The sequence below is a fragment of the Mustela nivalis genome (assembly GCF_964662115.1).
Source record: "Mustela nivalis genome assembly, chromosome: 14".
In the NCBI taxonomy this organism is placed as follows: Eukaryota; Metazoa; Chordata; class Mammalia; order Carnivora; family Mustelidae; genus Mustela; species Mustela nivalis.
In genome coordinates this window covers 27,072,856-27,089,353 of record NC_139033.1, presented here as the reverse complement: position 1 = coordinate 27,089,353, position 16,498 = coordinate 27,072,856, and the positions used below count along the sequence as shown (strand labels likewise).

Genomic DNA, 16,498 nt, shown 5'->3' with positions numbered 1-16,498 from the left:
CACATAGTGGAATGTATCGAATGGATAAATAACGGAACTAATCGGTGAATGGAAGCATAATAAGGCCCAGTGCAGACTGCTGTAGACACCCGGGACAGTTTAAGAGCCTAAAATTGTAGCACTCAAATATCTTTCCAGCTTCTCAATCGAATGCTTTCTCCGTTTTATAAGGAGAACCTGAAATCCAGCCAGAAGCATCTCCTTAGCTATGCAGAGTTAGTGGACCAGAAACCAGATCACACACTCCTCACCCTTTGTCCACAGATACTGCCGTAGGAGTCCTCTCTCCACAGCACATCAAAACAAGAAAACAAGCGTGTTCACTTGTTATTTTCACTTATTTAGCACTTCTCTCCCTCTTAAAGAACATTCTTTATTGAGAGGACTCATTCTCTTCACTTTGGGGAATATTCTAATTCTTCTCATCAGATAGCATGCTTATCATGATTCTTCCAGTTAAAGTAAATACCAGCTCTGGGGCGCCTGAGTGGCTCAGTGGGTTAAGCCTCTGCCTTTGGCTCGGGTCATGATCTCAGGGTCCTGGGATTGAGTCCCGCATCGGGCTCTCTGCTCAGCGAGGAGCCTGTTTCTCCCCCCCTCTCTCTGCCTGCCTCTCTGCCTCCTTGTGATCTCTGTCAAATAAATAAATAATACACTTAAAAAAAAAAAAAGTACATACCAGGTCTGAGATGAAAATCAATTGCCAAGATGGAGAAGGAATCAAAATATTCAGCATCTGCTCGCACTCTCTTTCCTTGACATCAAGGAAGCTGAGGATAAGCCCACCACCGTGGTATTTTTTTGAGCCTCAGAGGCAGTTCTTTCGCCTTTATGAGAGAAAGAAAGGGTCAGAATGTACTACCTATCAAAGTAGGTAGGAGAGTTCCAAAAGTTCTCTTCCCTGGCAATCATTTGCAGACTTAGGAAAGCAAGCCGAGTGATCCCTTTTGCCGTCTCTGTCAACACTCCTTCTGGTCAGAAGCCCATCCACTTACTCAAAAAGAACAGATTACTGAAGTCAAGAGATCTGACGAGATCTAGCTCCGCCTTCTCTGGACTGAGACGCTTGACATCTCTGGACCTCACTATCCGTCTGTCGAGTGGAAATGATACATACATTCCTTAGTTTTCAGGATTAAGGAAACCAAATTGGTGATGCACAAGAAAAGATGTGGTAAATACACTGCTTTGTTTTTTACCAATATGTCCTCCCGAGAGGGAAAGTAATGTGTTTAAAATAGACCAGCCTTTAGAGATAATCAGTCAAAATAGTTTTGTTGATAATTGGCTTGTGAAGAATACAACTTTCCAATTTTGAGAATTGATCACAGAGAAGAAAAGCAAGATACCGTGTATCTGAACTGAAACTCACCTTCAGATCAGGTCACTCTCCATTTGCCAAATTCATGCAAATAGTAACTGCCTCCAATGTTTTAAAATTTCACAAAGCTCCTACAAAAATAGGTTTATGAGAAATTGCATTGTTTTTAATGATGTAGTTTATGTTTCCACAACTATTATGTTTTTGGGTTTTAAAAAAGAGAAAACAGGGAAGACAAAATATACATAAAGCTTGCAAACCTCTGTGTAAATGTGTGTTGACTACAGCATGGGTTCCTCTGTGTTCCCCTCTCCCCGGTACTCCATGTCACTCAGGTCAAAGAGCTGATTTCCCCATCGCAGCCACTAAAATTGTGTGGTGTTTGCAGATCAGCTTGCCGTGCCTTACTCACATCTCTTCACACGGGGTAATAAGGTAGTGAATGGGTATTATTTTTAATTGAAGAGTTGGCTTTCAAAACAGTACTGAGTTCAATGGCCCTTGAGTATCTGAAGAAGGACGGGCATCCCGAAGTTTCAAGAACACACTCATTCCATGAAACTAGATTTTCCACTTGGAAGTATATCTTCGTTCTGGCAAGGATCCCGTGTGTGAGGGTGTTTATTTTACTGCAGAAAAAGACATCTTTCACTTGGAAAGTGTTCACCTTTTACTTGAAGCAAGCTAAATTCAGTAACATGGGGTAAAAATAAGTTAAGTTCATTATGGGGGCGCCTGGGTGGCTCAGTGGGTTAAAGCCTCTGCCTTCGGCTCAGGTCATGATCCCGGGGTCCTGGGATCGAGCCCCGCATCGGGCTCTCTGCTCAGCGGGGAGCCTGCTTCCCCTTCTCTCTCTGCCTGCCTCTCTGCCTACTTGTGATCTCTATCTGTCAAATAAATAAATAAAATCTTTAAAAAAAAAAATTAAGTTCATTATGTGGAGTTTCAGGTGTATGGATGCTGTCTAATAAGAATTTAATCATGGTAGATTTTAATCACCTGCCCTATTTTTGACTCTAGGACCGACATGCCAAAGTGCTTAGCTGAGAAGTACCCCATGTATATTTTAATGAATATCAATGCAGACTAGTCTCTGTTTAAAATATATATTTTTTTCTTTTTACCAAATGGAAGAATTACATAAAGCATGAAGACAAATGCTATGGGAGGCGCCTTCCCCCACCGGTGTCATGCTGCCATTCCTTGGGTTGCATTTAGCCATCGGGGAGATGAGCCCCCCTCAGTCCTGGGTTGGAGTGAGGACAGAGGCTGAACCTGCACTCCTCATTCCACCGGGACTTGGTTGTGTTGGTGGATGTTGGTGGATACAACACCAGCCAGTGACAGGAGAGGGGGGATCTGCGGGGAACTCACTCTAAAGCAGGACGCCAGAAGGATTGTGGTCCTCACTGCTCATCCAACCTCTGGATACGTATGTGGGAGCATGTGATGTTTGCAGCTACGGCAGCCCCCTTGTGACCATGGGGAATGGCAGGAGGTGGCCCAGCACTGGGAGGAAGGCAGAGCAGAAAGACGAAATCATTTCCCTCCAACATGTCTTAAGCCTCTGACTTAAGGACCCTGGGAACCACCCTCCCTCCAGACAGCTTGCTATGGAAATTTCCCCTTAACTTTTGAGCTGAGTGTTCTGTTACTGTTAGACAACACTATCACTGCTAACATCTTATATACCCAACAATCGATTGGGTTTTTTTCGAGATTTATTTGATAAGGGAAAATCTGTGTTCTAAGACGGCTGACCGAGTTAGCAAAGGAGTCCCAGCCACTGCCCCAGGGCTCTTGCAGGTTCTTCTCCCTGCCCTGCTTTCCAAGAGCACCAAAAATACAAAGTATGCAGAAACAGAAGGGTATAAATTACTCGCTTCGTCTGTGTTCGGGGCTCAGACCTTTGGAGATCATTCTACTCTGAGCCCGTTGGGGTTAAATAAACCGATCGTCCAGAGTCTCCGAGTGCCACTAGCTCTTCCGTCAGGACCCAGTTCAGATTCTGAAACATTTATTTATCTGAAAAAGAGAGAGAGAGAGAGAGAGATCTCAGAGGGTGGGGAGGAGGGGCAGGGGGAGAGAGAGAATCTCAAGCAGACTCTTGGCACGGAGCCTGATGCGGGGCTTTGTCTCAGAACCCTGAGATCATGACCCCGAGATGACAACCTGAGCCAAAACCAAGAGTGTGGTACTTAACAGACTGGGCCACTAAGTACCCCAACCACTGATTCTTTAACTGATTGATTTTTGGACTTGAATGCCAGAATGCTCAGAGCTTGACTTAATAAATCATTACCCTGTCCTGGTCTTAGCTCTAACAGACCCCAAGCTGATATCAGCGCAGGTGATTTTTCGCCCTCAATCCAGTGTAGACAGACCTCTATCCAGAGCCTTCACCGGAAAGATGCAGAGAAGTAGAAATGGATTTTGCCTTCTCCCACCTGCCAGTCCCCTGCCTCCTCCAAACTCTCCAGCCCCTTATCGAGCGCGTGGGTACCCCGAGTGGTGACAGCACCACTGCGGACGGAGGACAACGGCGCCGCGTCTGTCCCTGCGCTGAGCAGAAGCTTCTTCCCGCAAAACGCCAGCTTCTGTTCTCCACGCCGCTGCTGCCTTCCTGTTCCCAGCCACAAAGTTCACGCGTATATCGGGATCCACAGGCCCACGTGCGAGCCTAAGGCAGCCCGCACCTACGGAAATGCCTGTCGAGGAACTCCAGCGCAGACCAGTCCCAGTCCAGCACCAGCTGGCTTACCTCAGCCCTGGAAACGCACCTGCCTGCCTTCCAAGGGCATCCTGGTCTCCTCGCGGATCGTGCCCCGTTTCTGCGTTGCCTCTCCCAATGCACTACAAAACTCCCTCTTGCCCCAGGTGGCTGCAGAATGGCGTTCCACTGCTCGGCGAGGCACTGCATTCCCCCAAGCCATGCATTATTTGACCTTGGATGAAGGACATCGGAGTCACTGCTAAATTGTAGATTTGTCATTTACAACTATTCGTTTTTGCCTTGTTTCAGACTCAAATCCTGAGCGGACCTGGTATCCCTCTGACATGCTGATCCTGTTGGCTGTTTGTCTGGAACTGTATGTTTGCCTCCTTTATCTGGATTGGATTTCTGCTCAGACCTGATAACCAGACCGACCAGGGAGGTGAAGGAATTCGAATTTCATGTAAATGGGCTGAAAAGCTACTGTCTGATTTTAAACAGGGAACCTGACCCGGAATAGTAGCTGATTCCCCACCTGGCTGCTTGCAATCACTTACCGGCCCAGTCCCTCTGGGGGCCTTGGAGTTTGTGACTCCTGGGATCAGAAGAAGCAGGGCTGGGAAGTCAACCCTGAGTCAAATACAAGCTCTGTAGCAGGCCAGTGGCAAGTAGGGGGCAAAACCACTTAATGTCTTTCAGCCACGATCCCGTTTGAGTCAGGTGGCAATGAAAAGGAAGTATAGGCAGAGGAAACCAAACCACAGACTCTTCCATTCCCGGGGCCCATAAAAAGTGAGTGGGAGAAAAAGTTGAAAGAAAAAGGTAAAACCTACCTGCAATGATCAAAAAGAGCGTGACCTCATGACAGAAGGTGGCCGTGTAGTTAATAAGCAAATGCTGGTGAAATTCCCACCATACTCATCAAGAGCCAGTAGAGGTCTCGGGGATATATCTCAAATACGGAGAAATACATTTTAGGGATATCTTTGTCTTTCTTCCGCGGCTGCATGTGGGTGGAGGCGGCGCGGGGCCGTGACTGCTGGGAGAATGTAAGATCACAATGAAATGGTAGAGGGGAGGGCGGGGCCTGGCTCCTGGCCAGAAGCAGAGGCTTAAGTGTTGGCTTGGGAACCACCTGAATTCTGGGCTCATCTTCCCAAAGGCACAGCGTCCGTCCCACTTCCTCTCTCTGGGTTCAAAGAACAGTTAGGTAGGGCAGGTAGCAAAGTCTGAAAAGTGAGAGTAAAACTCTGTAGATTTGATTTGTAAACCAGTCCCTTTGGCCATCTTCAAGAACTCTAGCTCATTAGGAAACAATGGAATGAAGGCATAGCACCGTTCCTACTTGAACACCTAGGGCCATTTTCAACGACTGAGCTTTCATTAGAATAAGCAAGAAATTATTTTTTATTCATTACAGCTTTATTAATTACGTCAACAACAGAAGCATCCCTAGTCAGTGCTAAGATTTTATTACAAGGGAAGAGTGACAGTGGTATTGCATACTTTCCGAAGGTGTGTCTTTGTTAGTAAAAACTAGCTAGGGTGCGGTAGAGCTCTCAGTCCGTGTGAAGTTACAGGCTTATAAAAACAAACACATTCGAGTATGCTTCATTCACAAACAATGGAAAACCCACAAATTCATGCATTACTTACTCTGATGTTCAGATATGAGCCAGAAACAAACAAAAAATAGTCTTATTGAGAATTTTGAAGGAATTCTTTTTTAAAAGTCTTTATTTTTTTCTTTTTAACAATGGTTTATTTCTTTCTATAAATTTGTAGAGCATTGCAAAGCAAAACATTGGCTAGGCTTGAAGGAATATGGAATTCAAGTAATACAATTGCTGGACTTGTGTGAAGACCAGTAATTAACAGTGAATATCAACAAATGACATTGTTTGCTTGGTTGGACACACAGGAATGTACTCTGGCCCAGAGATGTAAGAAATTTACCACTTCCGTATTCAGAAACAAAAGACCTACCCTTGGTTTAACCGTGGTTACAAATAAAACACTTGGTGCTTTTTTTTGTTTGTTTACTCAAAAATATTTTTCTCAAAATGTCATTACAATCATGCATAAGGCAAAGTCCACAGCATATCACACCCTTTTACCCTAGCAAAGAATTAAAAAAAAATAAAGACTATCACAGGAATTTCTGACAATGTTTTGGGAAAAAAGTGGGACATTTTTTGAGTAGCAATGGAATGTTTTTTTAGTGTGTGGAAAAAGTAACAGCAGACACTCTGAAACATAATACTTTATTTTTTTTATTTAATGGAAAAATACTTTTCAAATGTATTGCAGTTTATCTATAGGAAAAAATCAGTTTGTAGAAAAGTGAAGTTATTCTCTAGGTTTCAGAATCATAAAATTCAGACAAAAACTTAAGCAATCTTATTTACATGGAGAATTTATTTAAAGCTCTAACGTAAAAAATTTTTTAAAAAAATAATCATTGTGTTGAAGTGTTAAAGTCAAACAGTTAGGGTTTTTCTTTGTTTTTACAAATATGCTGATATAGATAGGGAATTATAGAGCCCCCAAAACCCTGATTTATATCAGTGGTTTTCCGTGTATGTCTTTTCAGTATGGGAAAACATTGAAAACAAAAATCAGTTACTCAGCTGAAAGCCGTAAGGCATCATATTCTGTAGTGCATTGCTTAGGGTCACAGATAGATTGCTGATGTATGATCAATGTCTATCAAATATACATGGCACTTTTTTTTTAAAGATTTTATTTATTTATTTGACAGAGAGAAATCACAAGTAGATGGAGAGGCAGGCAGAGAGAGAGAGAGGGAAGCAGGCTCCCTGCCGAGCAGAGAGCCCGATACATGGCACTTTATAAAAAAAACACCAAGACATTTTTGTGTCAAAAGTGCATTCAATGAAAATAAAAACACCCACATGAATTCCTAGTTTGCCATTTCCTTTTTGCAGCACCGGCCTTACCCTTCTGTCACACCGGAAGACTGCTAACAGAATTCTTCTCATCAGGCCATGCAACCTTTGCTGTAATTGGTGTCACAGCCAATGGCCCAATATTCCGATGAGAGTGAAACACAGAAATCAGATAATGGTGAGTGGTTCCGAGGCTGGCTGGACATGAAAACTACCTTGAGAGCTATTTTTGAAAATCATTATAAAGCCAAGAAAAGTATAGAATTGTAAGAATTAAAAATAAATCCCCGTCTCTTGCCTCCCCCCCACCAAACCATTTCCTAGAGATAGGCACTGTCAACAGCCCAATGCACATCTTTCCAGACATCGTGTGCGCCTATAGAAGCACGTAGGAGGTATGTGGAAATAGAATGTTTCCACTCTCATTTTTAGATAACTCTAATGTTATTATGCAGATCACTGTTCTGCAACTCTTTTTTTAAACATTTATTTCCTCACTTGATCTGAGGCAGAGACTAGAGGTTTATTCAGTAAAGGCACTGAGGGGTTCCAGACCACAGATTTCTAACAGAGCCAAAGCATGTCAGGCAGAGTCAGATGGCACCCTCTTCTTTGCACAGGAAAGAGGAGAGTAAGTGAGAGTCTTTTGCTGGGTGACTGCCCAGCAGTAGATTTGCCGGACAATATCGTATTTCTATTTTTAAATTTTTTTGAGGAAACTCCCTATTTTTTCCAGTTGCACCAGTAGACATTCCCACCAGCAATGCCTGAGGCTCCCTTTCCTTCACATCCTTGCCAACGCTTGTTATTTCTTGTCTTTTTGATACTAGCTGGTAAATACAACATGGTTTTTACACAATGAAAAGTCAGAAAGATGTAACTGATGATCTCAACAGCAAGAATAAAAGTCAGGAGTTTCCTTGGTCTACTAGTACGGTTATTCGAGGTTTTTGTGTGTGTGTGTGTGTGTGTGTTTGTTTGTTTGTTTGTTTTTAAAGATTTTATTTATTTGCTTGAGAGAGGATGAGAGAGGAGAGGTCAGAGGGAGAAGCAGCCTCCCTGCTGAGCAGGGCACCTGATGTGAGGCTTGATCCTGAGACTCTAGGATCATGACCTGAGCTGAAGGCAGTTGCTTAACCAACTGAGCCACCCAGACGCCCCTATTCAAGGTTATATAGAGACAAGGCTGTTTATATTTTATAGATGAAGATATCTGGTAAAACTCAACTAATTTGAATAATCACTTTCACAGTTAGCAAAAACATATTTAAAAACAAGCTTGCAGTAATAAAGGAAAGCTTTGTTAACAACAGAGAATTGTGTAGTTATTTTTACTTCGTACGTAGTTGTTTAAGTGTATATATTCAGGGTTGCCAGACTTAGCAAACAACAAGGCAGAGCACACACTTAAATTTGAATTTCAGAAAAACAAATGAATATTTATAGTATAAATGTGTCTGAAATATTGTATATGTTCTTACATATTTAATTAATATTTTGTGTTTTCCTAAAATTCACATGCACTGGTGCCTACTATATTTTATCTTGCAACCTGGTTGCAAGCCTGCTGGTAAAATCAGTGAACATCCAAGCAATGCCTACTTTCCACTTTAATGCATTTAGGAAAATCACATCAGAGAACTGTAAAATAAAGATCATTTAAATCTTACTAAACGTAAGCTTCTCCTTAAACAGAGATCACCATTTGTATTGTCAGATAGCACTGTACGCTGGTCAATTAAAATGCAAATTGAGGCTCTTTTTCCTTGATGAACATACTTCAGAGATGAATAAAACTCATGAATAACTGATTAATGGTGAAAAATGATATATGGGTTTTAATGGCACTGTTAGATAAGTTAATCAGTGAAATTGGAAACAGGAAAAGGAACAAATGGCTGTGTAATTATAAGATGCTCTATGGATTATACAACAGCAAGACATCTCCTTAAGGGAATTCGGTACACAGGACTATTTCGAGGAAGTAGTGGGGCACGCATAATCACATTACATGCTTCCTTCTCTACCTAACCAGCAATTTTGTCCAGCTGGAATCTAGTTAAATACATTTCAAAGTCTCCCTTGAGGAAAAAGAAAAGCCACAAAATGGGAGAGGGGAACTAGTTTCTGCTTTTGCTTTAGAAATTTGGAGAAAGAGTATGGAGTATGTGTGTGTGCCTGTCAATGCAGGAATAACCGATGGGGAGAGAAGGAGGCAGGGGTGGGGGATGTGTGGAATAAGCCTCTTTATTATTCCCCGTACTTGTCCCACAATGGACCCCTCGAGACAAAGGACTGATGCTGTCTGTGGCCTAAGGATGGCTTCAAGCATAAAACCAAGAAATTCTAAAACACGGACAGCTATCACTTATAACTGAGATGTCAGAGTTGAGGGAGGTAGAGCTTTTAGGGAGCAAGGGGGAAGTCATTTGGTACTTAAAAAAATTACGGATGGGGACGCCTGGGTGGTTCAGTTGGTTAAGCTCAGGTCATGATCCCAGCATCCTGGGATCGAGTCCCATATCGGGCTCCTTGCTCCGCAGGGAGCCTGCTTCTCTGTCTGACTCTGCCTTCCACTCTGTCTGCCTGTGCTCACTCTCGCTCACTCTCTCTGACAAATAAATAAAATCTTTAAAAAGAAAAAATTACGGATGTATCTTGACTACAAACAGTGTGTGCAAGAATCATCCCAAGATGTTTCCATGCGTCCATTTGTGAAATGCACCTGTTCTTGTGGCTTTTTAGTACTGTCTCCTAATCACCTCCCCTTCACTCCGACATCCTGGCCTCAGATGTGGCCGCCACGACCTGGCCTGTCCCAAGCACACTTCCCACACCTTCCTTCCTCTTTTTTTTTTTTTTAAATTAACATATAATGTATTATTAGTCGCAGGGGTACAGGTCTGTGAATCATCAGGCTTACACACTTCCCAGCACTCACCTTAGCACATACCCTCCCCATTGCCTCTTAAATTCTTCATATCAGAGAGATATGATAATTGAATCATTAGAAAATCAGTCTTTCTCTGATTGACTTATTTCGCTCAGCATAATACCCTCTACTTCCATCCACGTCATCGCAAATGCCAAGATTTCATTTCTTTTGATGGCTGCATAGTATTCCATTGTATCTATATTCCACATCTTCTTTATCCATTCATCTGTTGGTGGACACCTAGGTTCTTTCCATAGTTTGGCTATTGCGGACATTGCTGCTATAAACATTCGGGTGCATGTGCCCCTTCAGATCACTGCATTTGTATCTTTAAGGTAAATATCCAGTAGTACGATTGCTGGGTCATAGGGTAGATCTATTTTCAGCTTTTTGAGGAACCTCCATGCTGTTTTCCAGAGTGGCTGCAGCAGCTTGCATTCCCGCCAACAGTGTAGGAGGGTTCCCCTTTCTCCGCATCCTCGCCAGCATCTGTTGTTTCCTGACTAGTTAATTTTAGCCATTCTGACTGCCACACCTTCCTTCTAATTCACCACCAACACTGTTGAGAACCAAGGGCTGGCCCTCATTCCTGGTTTTTCACTCTTCTCTGTATGAATTCATTTAGTTCTGGCCTGAAGCTCTGTGAGACTCAAGATAATTAGATGAAAGCTTTGTTCTAAGGAAAAATTAGAACGTTAACAGTCTGTCTCCTAATTTTGACATATTGGTCATCATTTTCCAAGTTGGGGAGATAATCTTACATTTAAAAGTCATGTGTTTATGGGGCACCTAAGTGGCTCAGTCAGTTAAGTGGATTCAGCCTCCTGGTTTCAGCTCTGGTCACGATCTCAGGGTCGTGGATAGAGCCCTGCATCTCTGTGTCCGGCTCTGAGCTCAGCGTGGAGTCTGCTTGAGATTGTCTCTCCCTCTTCCTCTGCCCCTCCTCCAACTCATGCTCGCTCACTTGTTCTCTCTCTCTCTCTCTCCCAAATAAAATCTTTTTTAAAAATAATATGAAGTTCGTGGGTTTATGTAAATAAAATCGATTTTCTTCCCATCAACAGAAAAAAAGATTAAAATTTGAAGACAAGCCAAAATACAGAAAAAGCAAAACTCTCTGAGTGGTGAGGAACTGTAACGAAATCATGGGCTATGGCTGGGCTATGATTACAGTTTACACTAGGTTCTAAAACTCAAGCGAGAATAAAGCTGGATTTATATAATACATGCCACATAACTGATATGCCTCTGCCATGACATTGTCCTTTTTTGTCAGCACAAGAAGAATCTGTCTTATTAAAATTGTCTTACTGAAATTCTTTCTACTTAAGATCAACTTCCATGACCGTAGTTTCTCTAACATAATCCCACTGGAAAGAGAGGCAACCGGAGCTGATCAGCAGGGGCGTGACTGACTCACTGTTGCCCAAGAGAAGATCCAGAACAGGCACCGACACTTCCCACCCAATTCTCCTCTGAGAGCTCAGATTTTGTATTTTGTATGCATAGATTTTTCTCTTCGTTTTGCTTAAAAAAATAATTTCTAAAACCATTTGCTCGTTTTTTCACACCAACACTGTATTCCTTAGAATCTCTCTCTCACCTTTACACATTGCTTTACCATTGCCCATTGCACATAAATCATTTCTTCTCTCCATTGCCTTCCAATACAATTCCCTGAAGCTCATTATTCAATGAAGGGGCTACATTTTTTAACACCAGGCACTTTAATAATGACTTGAAGTAATTAGTCTTTTTTTTTTCTCCTAGTGAACAAAATTGGATGTATCTAACATACAGAAATTACGTGGAACTTTCAAATGGGAGTAGACCATAAAAACTGTATTTAATCTGGAATCCTGAGATCAATAACAACCCCTTTCCAGCCCTCTCATTCGCTTCCCATGATTTATATTAATTTTTCAACTACTGTTAATGCTTTAAAACATATATTTGAAAGAACAATATGATGGACAACCACATTGCACACATTGTGACATTTTAGTTCAATTTCAGCGTGCACCTCCATAAAAGATATGCTCCTGTACAATCAGGATACCATTATCATACCCAGAAAAATTACAATAACTTAATATCCAGTCTATTTTCAACTTTCCCCAATTTTCTGCAAGTGTTTTCTATAGCTGGTTTTATTTTAGTTTGTGTTTTCAAATGAAATGTATTACTTGTGCCACTTGACAGTGAGGTGCCGATCTTGAATGTGAATATGGAAACAAAGATTCCATTTTATTTAAGTGGAAAGGCTTGGTGAGATTCCATTTACATATTTCTGGCTATTTTGTAGGTGATGGGTGTACTTCGTATCGCATCCCACCAAGAAGTACATAATGTGAGGTCCGTCTAAGACATTTCACATAAGGCAGAGACAGCCAGATCATTCCACTGTGGGTCCTTTTAAATGTTGTGATTAGGAAGTACAGTGAGTCATTTATAACTTAGAAAATGTTCTAAAAATCATCAGCTATGCAAAATTACAAGATAAAGAACCACAGGGTTTATGAGGACGTGGAGTTAGAGGCACAAATCAAAAAAAAAAAAAAAAAAAAAGAAAGAAAAGAAAAGAAAGAAACAAAGAAACAAAGAAACAAAGAAAAGAAACCCAGGGAAAATGGCAGGAAATCAGTTTTACACATGCTAAATGGATAAGAAATACATGAACACTATAGAAATACGGCATTTTCTCCCCCAAAAGCCTGTGGTTCGCATGTGGGTGTCCGGAGGATGGGGCTGGTGAATGAGGTCATGCACAAGCAAGTGTTACGCCCAATGTGAGTTATGCTCAAACTGTTCCCTAATACATCAGTCACCTTGGAACTAAACTGTGGCTTCAAAACAAGCATTACAGCAGGAGGCAGCCTGTGCGTCGACACTTTGCCTGTGAATCTCCTGATTCCCGCCAGTCCTGCTCTCCTGGCTGCAGCATCCAGCAGTCATTCCCGCCTGGCTCCGTGATTTCAACAGCAGTTGCAGCGCAGTGCTCTGAAAAACAACCTGAGGGTTTTGAAGGGATAGGGGGTGGGAGGTCGGGGTACCAGGTGGTGGGTATTAGAGACGGCACAGATTGCATGGAGCACTGGGTGGTGGTGCAAAAACAATGAATACTGTTACGCTGAAAATAAATTTTAAAAATTAAAAAAAAAAAACCTCCCTCAGTCCTCTACATTGATAAGCTCACAATCTATGCAAAGAGCTTTTCCGCATCTCTACAGGGGTGATCTGTGTTACCGCTTTGCCCTACACATGAGTCCAACCCTTCTTTTCCTATCTATTCTTCCAGCGTTTTAAAACCACGATTTTAGATTTTCTCAGTCTTCCTGTGTCCCAGTTAAACACCCCCCGTTTCTTTATTTCTTGTATCACATGCTTTGAAATTCCTGTACCGTTCCAGTCACTATCTCTTGAATAAGCTCCAATTTGCATCCAGAAAATACAGTTTTCCAAGTGGGGTCTTACTGAGTGGACTGAGACAATTGCCTTCTTCACTCTGGATGTTATGGTACTAGTAATGCAGCTGAATGAAGGTCGGCATAGCTTTGCTAAGGTCACATCTTGCTGTTGGCTCATATTTTCACTAAAATTGCTGAGCTAAATATCCTCCAACCGCACTTGTCCGATTTTATTTTTTAAACTAGGATCAAGAACTTACTGTGTTCGATGCCATTTTAGTAAATTTAATCCAATTGCCCAAATGTTCTGTTCAGTTTTATATACTAGCTACCAGTCTTAGGGGCTTTATATTTTTATCCAAGTCATTAACAAATCTGATCAGCAAAGGACTGAGGACAAAGCTTGCCCTTGATTACGATCATCTGACATTTCTTGATCATAATCATCCATCCAGAGTTCAATCTATCAAACCACCCTTGCCTCAAGCTAATATTTCTCTACCAAATCTTCAAAGATATCACATGAGGACCTTGTCAAATGCTTTGCTGAAGTCCAGATACTCTGGGTCTGCAGTGAGGCCCTTAATGACCCGTTTAGTCACACTTTTTAAGAAAGAAATAAGGTTAGTGTGACATCACTTGTCATTAGTGAAACCATGCCTTAGCCTCATGATGCTGGTTCCCTTTCCAAGAGGTTCATAAACTACTGAATATCAAGCAACTCATTCATCAAAGTAACAAAAGAAGCTGTATTTAAAAAGTAAACATGGAGTACATTTAAGGGAGAATTATCTTGAAATTCAAATAAAGTACAAAGTTGTAATGCTTGTTTCTTTAAAATTCTTAAACTCTCTAGTGTCCTTTCTAACCATGAATTAGTATTGTAGAAGCATGAAAATATAATACATGGTAATAAGTGATTAATTTTAAAAGGAAGCCTTTCATATTTAGTGCACATTCAGTGCATAATACAATGCGTATTTTGATGCACTGTTGTAAGTTTAATTTTTATATATTTTTAATAAGTCATTATTTTCAAGGCTTTCCAATATTCTAAAGGAAAAAATGTTGAAGTTAGCCCTGTTCTTGAAACCTGCTTTTAAAATTTTAACATCATTACCTTGTAACACTGGCCGTGCAGCCGCATTAAATAGCATTCCCATATTAACAGCTTTATGTGATGTTTGGTAGTTCTATAAATCTATGCAGAGAGAGAAGGAATCGGTGAACAGGGTCCAACCAAAGGGATCAATTAGTAATTTCATGGCAGACAATCCTGAAAATAGATTGGTGTGTGTTAAAAGTTTAGCATTGCTATTGTATTCTGGAGTGAAAATTCATGCAGTAAAATTGACATAATATTACTTCATAAAGTTAAACACCAGTGAGAAGTCCAATGACTATTTTTGTACAAACTTAGAACACTGAACTGGCCGTAAATTTTCCTAAACCTAGAACAACACTATCATTGTGTTTGAATTCAAGTAGGAAAATCACTTAGTGCAACACCCACAATTTCTCTTGTGTTAGCACTGCTGAAAACCAAGAGTGAGGAATAAGGTTGAAATTGTTGAGACATACAAATATACTCAAACTGATGTACTTAAGTGTCTGTTCTGTTTATTTTAAGATATTAAGACAGTTAAAGAGCTAACATGCATGCTTTAGCTATTGGGGATTGAAAGTGGATATACAAATAATTTTAACTTTATATTAAAATTGGATTCTAATGCTAGGCATCTAATCCAAGAAAACGAATATGTTTAATATTATCTCAATATGTGAAAGACTCATTTTAGTATTAAAAAAAAAAACAAACAGAAAATACTGGAGCTCCTGGGCGACTCAGTTGGTTAAGCAACAGACTCTTGATTTGGGTTCAGGTCGCAATCTCAGGGTCATGAGATCGAGCCCTGGGACAGGCTCTGGGCTGGTCACAGAGTCTGCTAAAGACTCCCCCTCCCTCTCCCTCTGCCTCCATCACCCCTCCTAAAATAAATAAATAAATATTTTTTAAAAATAGAAAATACTGAAGTCCATTTCAAATGGAATAGAAAAATAATCTTAGTTTTTAAAAGGACAATTTAATTACTTTCTTTTCCTGAAGAGATAATTAGCGTTTTGCCTTTAATTAATTTGAATTTCACTAGGAATTCCAGACCTAAGTATTACTTCGTAATTTTTAATTTTCATCTTCTCTTGAAATGCTGATTTCTTTTCCTTGACATATCCAATAATTGTCGCATTAGGCAAGGAATAAAATTCATAAGATGAATGATTCCTTCATTTCTATCCACATTGAAAACAGAAATTCCAGTGATTTTTAAAAATCTTGGTAATCACTATGATTATTAACATTAGTATTTATTAAGCTAGCCCATATTTTATGGAATTATGGACTATGTCTCATACAAATGAAGTCAATTTGTTAAAAGTACATCTTACTATGGAAGGTTCAAGGTCGCTTTCTTATGCACTTACTTATTTCTCTCCTATTCTCTCACCCCATCTAAACAAATTCTGTTAATTACAAATTTAGCTCTGGCTCAGGAAATTACTGACCATGCTTTTCATCTGTTTGTAGTGAGCTCTCCAGGACTATAAAATTAGTGGGATAGAACATTGCCCTGTTTTTGTGCCAATTACTTTTAAAATAAACATCTTTGAACTAAAATGAGCATTGTTCCAATTTATGTATGTGATTTAGAAAATGATTTTTAAAATTAGAAGAAAGTCTTGGCTTTCTTCTTGGTTTCTGGGGGCTTCGTTTCTGCGATGGTCTAACATTCTAACATTACCCAAGTCCATTATCCTCTTCAAATTGATGAGTTCCAGTGTGGATGACATTTAATTAAATAAGAGAATGCATATCTTATTAATATGAATGTTCTTATTTATCTCTTAAGAGGGAGTTCGCATAGTAAAGAAAGTCACATTTTAATTGTTACATTAAATAATGTCTTTCAGGTTGGGGAATATAAAAAGCTTTTGAGGTATAACTGGCTTCCAAATACTGTGTTACACGCAGTTCATTTCACACACTGATGGATTAAAATTAGACCTTTTTTTCTCTTTTACTCCTTTCTGACATGAATGAAATGTCTTGTGATTCTTAGATATGTTGGTCATGTTTGTTGTACTTATCTTTCCAAAAATATTTTTTTTCTTTTCTGATATAAAAATATTCAAATATTTTACACAAATAAACACATA

The 16,498-nt window shown here is 40.4% G+C and overlaps 1 long non-coding RNA gene across 1 annotated transcript; it reads right to left on the bottom strand.

Annotated features, from left to right (window-relative positions):
- Positions 1–1,465: 1,465 nt before the first annotated feature.
- LOC309847975 lies at positions 1,466–5,049 on the bottom strand. The gene is made up of 4 exons (XR_014302753.1): positions 4,868–5,049; positions 3,825–4,266; positions 2,696–2,830; positions 1,466–2,005 (listed from the first exon to the last, which is right to left on the bottom strand). It is a non-coding gene; the product is annotated as an uncharacterized lncRNA (long non-coding RNA).
- Between the last annotated feature and the right edge of the window lie 11,449 nt (positions 5,050–16,498).